The 10,111-nt window shown below is 39.2% G+C and overlaps 1 protein-coding gene across 5 annotated transcripts in view; it reads right to left on the bottom strand.

Annotated features, from left to right (window-relative positions):
• mtd (mustard) overlaps positions 1 to 10,111 on the bottom strand; it is a 2,476,738-nt gene that overhangs the window by 1,678,275 nt on the left and 788,352 nt on the right. The gene's annotated exons all lie outside the window — the stretch shown is intronic.

The raw sequence follows: 10,111 nt of genomic DNA on the forward strand, positions 1-10,111 counted from the left end.
TATGTATTATGCGTCCCAAATATGAGCTTAATCGGATCATAAATACGATTTTTTTTTAATATCTCGTTCCTTGCGCCACCTGGAGGCGATTTTTTTCATATGTCGTTTTCTATCATGTATGTAATATGTGTTCCAAATATGAGCCTAATCGGACCACAAATACGATTTTTTTGAATATCTCGATTCTTGCGCCACCTGGCGGCAATTTTTTTGTGTCGCTTTCTATTCATGTATGTGTTATGTGTTCCAAATATGAGCCTAATCGGACCACAAATACGATTTTTTTGAATATCTCGGTCCTTGCGCCACCTATAGGGGTTTTTTTCTTATTATTGCATTGTCATCGAGTTCTGAACTATATTCCATGTTTCAAGCTTGTACCTTATCGGGAAGTTAATTAAACTTTAATTACAAAATTCGTTCACAACGGCCGTGCGACTAGACGGCCTGTCAAGCTAAATAAAATCGTTTAAAAAATGCATTAGGTAGGTGACGTACTTATGTCCAAGGTGATTCAGCATCGACATAACTATTCCGTCTGGGCCTATTTATTTAGATTGACCTTTTTTATGACTTTTTATACTCAGTTGAGCAGAGCTCACAGAGTATATTAAGTTTGATTGGATAACGGTTGGTTGTACATATATAAAGGAATCGAGATAGATATAGACTTCCATATATCAAAATAATCAGGATCGAAAAAAAATTTGATTGAGCCATGTCCGTCCGTCCGTCCGTCCGTTAACACGATAACTTGAGTAAATTTTGAGGTATCTTGATGAAATTTGGTATGTAGGTTCCTGAGCACTCATCTCAGATCGCTATTTAAAATGAACGATATCGGACTAAAACCACGCCCACTTTTTCGATATCGAAAATTTCGAAAAACCGAAATAGTGCGATAATTCATTACAAAAGACAGATAAAGCGACGAAACTTGGTAGATGAGTTGAACTTATGACGCAGAATAGAAAATTAGTAAAATTTTGGACAATGGGCGTGGCACCGCCCACTTTTAAAAGAAGGTAATTTAAAAATTTTGCAAGCTGTAATTTGGCAGTCGTTGAAGATATCATGATGAAATTTGGCAGGAACGTTACTCCTATTACAATATGTACGCTTAATAAAAATTAGCAAAATCGGAGAAGAACCCACTTTTGAAAAAAAAATTTTTTTAAGTAAAATTTTAACAAAAAATTTAATATCTTTACAGTATATAAGTAAATTATGCCAACATTCAACTCCAGTAATGATGTGGTGCAACAAAATACAAAAATAAAAGAAAATTTCAAAATGGGCGTGGCTCCGCCCCTTTTCATTTAATTTGTCTAGGATACTTTTAACGCCATAAGTCGAACAAAAATTAACCAATCCTTTTGAAATTTGGTACGGGCATAGATTTTATGACGTTAACTGTTTTCTGTGAAAATGGGCGGAATCGGTTGATGCCACGCCCAGTTTTTAAACACAGTCGTCCGTCTGTCCTTCCGCATGGCCGTTAACACGATAACTTGAGCAAAAATCGACATATCTTTAATGAACTTCGTTCACGTGCTTACTTGAACTCACTTTATCTTGGTATGAAAAATGAACGAAATCCGACTATGACCACGCCCACTTTTTCGATATCGAAAATTACGAAAAATGAAAAAAATGCCATAATTCTATACCAAATACGAAAAAAGGGATGAAACATGGTAAGGTAATTGGATTGTTTTATTGACGCGAAATATAACTTTAGAAAAAACTTTATAAAATGGTTGTGACACCTACCGTATTATGTAGAAGAAAATGAAAAAGTTCTGCAGGGCGAAATAAAAAACCCTTAAAATCTTGGCAGGTATTACATATATAAATAAATTAGCGGTATCCAACAGATAATGTTCTGGGTCACCCTGGTCCACATTTTGGTGGATATCTGGAAAACGCCTTCACATATACAACTACCACCACTCCCTTTTAAAACTCTCATTAATGCCTTTAATTTGATACCCATATCGTACAAACTCATTCTAGAGTCACCCCTGGTCCACCTTTATGGCGATATCTCGAAAAGGCGTCCACCTATAGAACTAGGGATTACTCCCTTTTACAAAACTCATTAACACCTTTCTTTTGATACCCATATTGTACAAACAAATTCTAGGGTCACCCCTGCTCCACCTTTATGGCGATATCTCGAAACGGCGTGCACCTATGGAACTAGGGATTACTCCCTTTTAAAAAACTCATTAACACCTTTCTTTTGATACCCATATTGTACAAACAAATTCTAGGGTCACCCCTGCTCCACCTTTATGGCGATATCTCGAAACGGCGTCCACCTATGGAACTAAGGATTACTCCCTTTTAAAATACTCATTAACACCTTTCTTTTGATACCCATATTGTACAAACAAATTCTAGGGTCACCCCTGGTCCACCTTTATGGCGATATCTCGAAAATGCGACCACCTATACAACAACCACGACTCCCTTTTAAAACCCTCATTAATACCTTTAATTTGATACCCATATCGTACAAACACATTCTAGAGTCACCCCTGGTCCACCTTTGTGGCGATATTTCGAAACGGCGTCCACCTATACAACTAAGGCCCACTCCCTTTTAAAATACTCATTAACACCTTTCGTTTGATGCCCATATTGTACAAACATATTCTAGGGTCACCCCTGGTCCACCTTTATGGCGATATCTCGAAACGGCGTCCACCTATGGAACTAAGGATTACTCCCTTTTAAAATACTCATTAACACCTTTCTTTTGATACCCGTATTGTACAAACAAACTCTAGGGTCACCCCTGGTCCACCTTTATGGCGATATCTCGAAACGGCGTCCACCTATGGAACTAAGGATTACTCCCTTTTAAAATACTCATTAACACCTTTCATTTGATACCCATATCGTACAAACGCATTCTAGAGTCACCCCTGGTCCACCTTTATGGCGATATCTCGAAAAGGCGACCACCTATACAACAACCACCACTTCGCTTTTAAAACCCTCATTAATACCTTTAATTTGATACCCATATCGTACAAACACATTCTAGAGTCACCCCTGGTCCACTTTTATGGCGATATTTCGAAACGGCATCCACCTATAAAACTAAGGCCCACTCCCTTTTAAAATACTCATTAACACCATTCGTTTGATGCCCATATTGTACAAACAAATTCTAGGGTCACCCCTGGTCCACCTTTATGGCGATATCTCGAAACGGCGTCCACCTATGGAACTAAGGATTACTCCCTTTTAAAATACTCATTAACACCTTTCATTTGATACCCATATCGTACAAACGCATTCTAGAGTCAACCCTGATCCACCTTTATGGCTATATCCCTAAATGGCGTCCACCTATAGAACTATGGCCCACTCCCTCATAAAATACTCTTTAATGCCTTTCATTTGATACGCATGTCATACAAACACATTCCAGGATTTCCCTCGGTTCATGGGTGGTGAGTATGCGCTGACTAGTGGTGGTATGTGCTGACTAGTATGAATAACCGCACAAAATTCTTGTCAATGAACTATTAAACAATTGACTAGAATAAATAACCACACAAAATTCTAGTCAATGAACTGGAATGTTCGCTGACTACTTTGGCCTTTAACTGCAGGGACCCCATTTATTTTTCATAGCGGGGAGTAACGGTCTGGTGTCGAAATAAGCTTAACCTGCAAATACTCCATTTTCATAGCCCGATGAGGGTCTCAAAGGGATTAAAGGCTTTTTCCAAGGTCGAGGAGTAAGAGACCCATTGATTTCTAAATGATAATTTATTAGTTTTGTTGTGCTAACCAATTCTTCTACATCGCATATTCTACTGGGCCTGCAAGGTTTTTTCTTTTAGAACTTATTTTCATAATAAATGATAGTTTAAAAAAACTAAAAAAACACGCTTTTATAGTTAACCGAACTAAAAAATAGAAAATAATTTTCAATTAAAAAGAGCTTATATAACAGTAATAGAAGGTCAAACAATCGTTTATAGTTAATCACCTCAAAATAAAATTATAATAAAATTTAAGTTATTAATAGAATAATTTAATTCAGCGTGGGGTGCATTTGACTACAATTAATATCTTTCCTCTCAGATAGTTGCCAATAGAATGATTGTAACATTCAATATCAAGTACCCCACGCTTTTTACTGTGAATTAAATTATTCTGTTAATAACTTAAATTTTATTATAATTTTATTTTGAGGTGATTAACTCTAAACGATTGTTGGACCTTCTACTACTGTTATATAAACTCTTTTTAATTGAAAATTATTTTCTATTTTTTAGTTCGGTTAGCTATAAAAGCGTGTTTTTTTTAGTTTTTTTAAACTATTATTTATTTTTAATTTTTTAGTTCAAGTAATTTTAAAATTTTTAGTCGAGAGTGATGAAACCTCGAAACACCAGCGGTCCATGGATGAATCCAACCCCATGGCACCGAAAAGGGCCAAGACGCAGGGAGGCTGGACACGGTCTTTCGCCGAAATTGCCAAGGGTCCGCAGATCATTGGCATTATAGACGAGAGCAGCGAAGATGGCAGGATCCCGAAACAACAATGAAAGTGGATCGAGGCCGCGCCCGCTACGGTGGCCGAAAAGGTTAAGAAAGACAACCCTGGTCCACCACCATCTTACACCGATGCAGGGTGGTTCCAGGGTAATGTCAAGCTAATTGCCTGTGATGACGCCAGGTCGGTAAACCTCTATAGGGCCGCCGTCACTCTGATAGGGGTGGTATATCCGGGCGCGCGCCTCAATGTAGTGGAGGCGCGTGATATCTCCTCACGACCAAGGGCTAGAGCCTGGGCTCCAGTGACGCCAACGGACCCAGCTGACATCCTGTAGCTGCTCCAGGAGTACAATCCGCCACAGGTTTGGAAGTCAACCCGGATAAAACCGAGCTTGTCCTCTTCACGAGGAAGTACAAAGTACCAAATCTTACACCGCCAAGAATTGGGGGTACTTTCTTAGCGTTTAGCGACCAAGTCAAGTATTTGGGAGTCATTATGGATAGGAAGCTGATATGGAGTGAGCATATAGTGGAGCGATCCAAGAAGGCAGCAGCAGAGCTGTTCACCTGCAAGAGGGCAATTGGCACCTCCTGGGGATTCTCCCCTAGGATGACTTACTGGATTTACACAGCTATTGTGCGCCCGATTCTTCTTTATGGTGCCTTGGTCTGGTGGCTTGCACTAGGTAAAAGTACCTATCTTAAAATGCTTCAAAAGGTGCAACGGAGCTCGGAGCTCTGCATTACCGGGGCTCTCGGCTCCACTTCAGATTCCGTTATATACATACATGGATACATAGATAGATACAGGTCAAGCTAATAAAAGCGTGTTAAAAAGGTCTCCAGTATGCTCTTTCGTAGAGGTGCCATGCATCCACTTCTATCATTAATAAAGGAATTCGTTTTTCGCATTATGTGCAAGGTTTCAAATCTATAGTCATTTGGGGTGATCATAAGTTCAATTGACCTTATGTCCGTTAACCTTATGTCACCCCACCATCATATTATTGCATTGTCATCGAGCTTTGATACGTGTGCAAAGTTTCAATCAAACTTATGGCCATTCAAAGGGGTAATAAGGCCAATTGGCCTTATGGCCGTTGACCTTATGTCACCGCACCATCACATTATTGCATTTTAATGGAGCCATGATACGTGTGCAAAGTTTCAATTAAACTTATGGCCATTCAAAGTGGTAATAACGCCAATTGACCTTATGGCCGTTGACCTTATGTCACCGCACCATCACATTATTGCATTTTAATGGAGCCATGATACGTGTGCAAGGTTTCAATCAAACTTATGACCATTCAAAGTGGTAATAAGGCAAATTGACCTTACGGCCGTTGACCTTATGTCACCACACCATCACACTAATGCATTGTCATCGAGCCTTGATACGTGTTCAATCAAACTTATGGCCATTCGAAGGGGTAATAAGGCCAATTGACCTTATGGCTGTTGACCTTATGAAACCGCACCATCACATTATTGCATTTTAATGGAGCCATGATACGTGTGCAAAGTTTCAATAAAACTTATGGCCATTCAAAGTGGTAATAACGCCAATTGACCTTATGGCCGTTGAACTTATGTCACCACACCATCACATTAATGCATTGTCATCGAGCCTTGATACGTGTGCAAAGTTTCAATCAAACTTATGGCCATTCGAAGTGGTAATAAGGCAAATTGACCTTACGGTCGTTGACCTTATGTCACCACACCATCACACTAATGCATTGTCATCGATCCTTAATATGTGTGCAAAGTTTCAATCAAACCTATTGCCATTCAAAGCGGTAATAAGGCCAGTTGACTTTATGGCCGTTGACCTCATGTCACCGCACCATCACACTCATGCATTGTCATCGAGCCTTGATACGTGTGCAAAGTTTCGATGAAACTTATGGCCATTAAAAGTGGTAATAAGACCAATTGACCTTATGGCCGTTGACCCTATGCCACCGCACAATCACATTAATGCATTTTCATCGAGCATTGATACGTGTGCAAAGTTTCAATCAAACTTATGGCCATTCAAAGTGGTAATAATGCCAATTGACCTTATGGCCGTTGGCCTTATGTCACCACACCATCACACTAATGCATTGTCATCGAGCCTTGATACGTGTGCAAAGTTTCACTCAAACTTATGGCCATTCAAAGTGATAGTAAGGCCAGTTGTCCTTATGGCCGTTGAACTTATGTCACCACATCACCACGTTAATGCATTGTCATCGGTCCTTGATACGTATGCAAAGTTTCAAATTAATCAGACTTCTAGAAACCGGTGAAAATTAAGCTCAAAGATTCCTTTACATACAGGCCAAGCTAATAAAAGCGTGTTAATAAAATTGGGGAGCAATATGAACTATTTCTTTTGGAAGGGTCTATCATAGGCTGAAAAACTTGTTCATATAATAGATTGGTTACCCCTGTAGGAAATATTTGCAACTATACTAACATACTAAGAAAGAAAGGTTCGTTTTTGAAATAGCTGTTTGTTGTTTAGTTTTGTACAGCTCCATACTAGGAAAGAGAAGCATTTTTGTTGTTGTGCTTACTTGTAACTGCTTGAAGTTGTTGTAAATAGTTGACCTGACAATGGCAATTACATATTAAAAAAAAACCGTTGTTTTAAATTTATAAGGGTGAAAAATACAGCCGATTATATATTTGCGTTGAATTTACTGTTTTGTTTTGCACAACACTGTGCATAAGGCTTTTTGTTAAAACAAAATTAATTCCTAGTTTGATTCTTTCTTTGTTAGATTTAATAATAGTTACATTATCCCTTAATTTTCTGTAAAATAAGTATTATTTTATACTGAATAAGAAAAAAAGTACGCATATACAGAATACGGAAACAGCAGATCAGAAATTTATAATTATGTTTTTTGTAGCAAATACCACATGTAGTTGGTAAGATGTGTCTACCGCAAATACAATGTTTAATAGGATTAAATAAAGAAATTAAAGTTATTAAAAGATCTTGCATACATAACAGTAACAAAACAACAAACACACACAAAAGTTTATATTAGCATATCGTCGACTAGATAAAATAATGTCGTGAATGACATGTGAGTACATATAACATACGACAATAATTTATCAGGGTGACACTATCAGAAAACTGTCGCAAAACATAGTTAATGGCAGAAAGTGTTAGCTGATATTAATACTTTAAAATCTTAAAACTTTGACATGAGGATCGGTGAGGAACCCAACTAAAACTTTAGCTGAAATTGAAATATTTGTGCAAATAAACACTAATAAAGGCAGTGGCGAAGTTTTAAATAACAAAAAAAAGCTACAGACACTCAGATTTTTTCAAAATGAAGTAAATCCCTTTGACTTCAATATTAAATTTTATTTATTTCAAAACAATGATATTTTATGTATTTTTAAATAGCTTAAACATGCACTTTATTTTTAACTTTCTCACACTGCAAAAACCAACTAATACCTCACTTTAGAAGCTATTCTTAAAGAGTGCAGCTCGAATGCCACGGAATTGTAGAAGGTTGAGATTAGGCGGAAAAAGGAGAGAAATAAAAAACACCAGAAAAGTTTCGTATTAGTTCAATGACAAAGTGATAGTTTGTTTTTATTAAACCATTAGAATGAAACAACAAATTTTAAGGAAATAGGTTTAACAATTGTTGTGGAATATATAATTATTATCGAAAAGTATTAGCACTTACGTGACGTATGTTGGCAGGATGCTTGCACTTCGACGGCTGGATCAAAAGAGGCCGCGCGCTTGGCAGAGAAAAGCTATGAGCCCACTATACGGCCACTTTCGTTGAGTTTCCCCGCCGAAAGTTGCTATATAGTCGGTCCATAGCAGTAAAGTAAAGAAAAGTTTAAAGTAATGTGTATAAACAAATGCAGCTTATACATATGAATGTGTGTGTGTATTTGTGAACACACCTTTATGAATGTATTGGTTAACTAAGTACATTGCTACGAGGGAGGGCAGATATATTTAGGCCTGTGGCCTAAACATACGGGCCCCCTTGCCGTAGGCAACAACATTTTTTTAATCAAATACAAATACTAAATGACTTAGAGAGCATACAAGCCACCACACGTCCAGGTAAGGCGATACGTAGGATGGACTTCGTGTCTCGTTCTCCTGTGAAGAAAGAAATAATTTATTAATTAAACGTACGTGGTTTGTGATTCCGTGCAGTAATTACTTATTTTTATGAAAAATCCTATTTTTGGCAGGCTCCTGAGACTACCAGCCCGAATAAGGTCGGTTGGGTCAGCAGATCGCCAACTGTTGTTACTGGCGTTCCGCTCACCATCATTTCGGCGTAGATATCTGCGCCGGGTGTAAGCCAAATTGGCGATGAGCGGTAGAAATGTGGGTCGGCCAGCCGCATGAACTGGAATGGCGCGGAAATCTTCGGGTCTACATTAGACGGTGGACTCAAGTGATAGTGGCCGTTGACCACGGCGGCTTGAGTAGTGACATGCGTCGATGACCCAAACTTGCCGCGCAAAATAAGGGTGCATTCCCCTTGTCCTTGGCGCTCCAACTGTAAATCGCGTACCAGCTCTGCATCTACGATGGTGCTGGTGGCGCAGGGATCGATGATGGCACGAACCATTCGATGCGCACGATGGCCGCCGGCGCAATTGGTACGAAAGGTCGCATGATGGAAGCCGGAGGAGTCGACCTGTACGAAAACCTTCCGGTATGTCGCGCGATAGTGCTCGTCCCGAGAGGTTGATTGACAACGCGTCGTCGGACGTGTTGTCGTCGCCATTTGTGGTTGTCTCGTCGCATACCGGCCGACGCTCATCTAAATGAAGCGTGGTGTGGTGCTTCCCTTGGCACCTCTTGCCGCGATACTTGCTGATACTTGTCCACCCGGTGAAAGGGTGACAGACAGTTCGGACAGTACTTATGTGGAAGCACTGCCTGCAACTTCTCTTCTGGAGATTTTTTCCGATACTCGGAACACATTCGGAAACTATGGTCCCTGCCGCAGAGCTGGCAAGCGACGTTGAAACGCGTTGCGCCTCTCTCTGACTTGGCCAGTAAAGTTTGGTAACGGGTCATGATCTGAAAGAATATTGGTATCATTGATCATGCCCAAATTGAGGTTGGCGGAATGTTGTTTGTATGGTGTAAACAAAAAAATTATATCTAATATAATTTCGCAAAAGAAAAGAAAAAAAGTAAAGGATTAAAGGCCATAAGTAAATACTTGTGCGTGCAAAGAAACGAAGAAAAAACGGATTTAGCACTCATCCATTCAATGTGGCTGGTGCTTTAGCACATTTAGTACATTTTATAATTCGATTTGTGTCGGTAGATGTCGCCGACGTATTTCTAAAGTTTATTTTAGATTTGTGGTGAACTTTGTTTTCACAACAAGTGTTCTGCCACCACACGGAACGGTTCGAAACCTGGCTGAAATGGTATTACAGAGTTGCACTTCCACCAGTCAACATTATTTTCGACGTGTATTGTCGATAATGTTGAGACTCGTGGAATTAAGTATTTACAATCTCGTCCAAATGAATGATTGATCCAGTTATGTGATGCGCGACATGTGTGGCGTGT

The sequence above is a fragment of the Eurosta solidaginis genome, chromosome 1 (genome assembly GCF_040869045.1).
Source record: "Eurosta solidaginis isolate ZX-2024a chromosome 1, ASM4086904v1, whole genome shotgun sequence".
Lineage (NCBI taxonomy): Eukaryota > Metazoa > Arthropoda > Insecta > Diptera > Tephritidae > Eurosta > Eurosta solidaginis.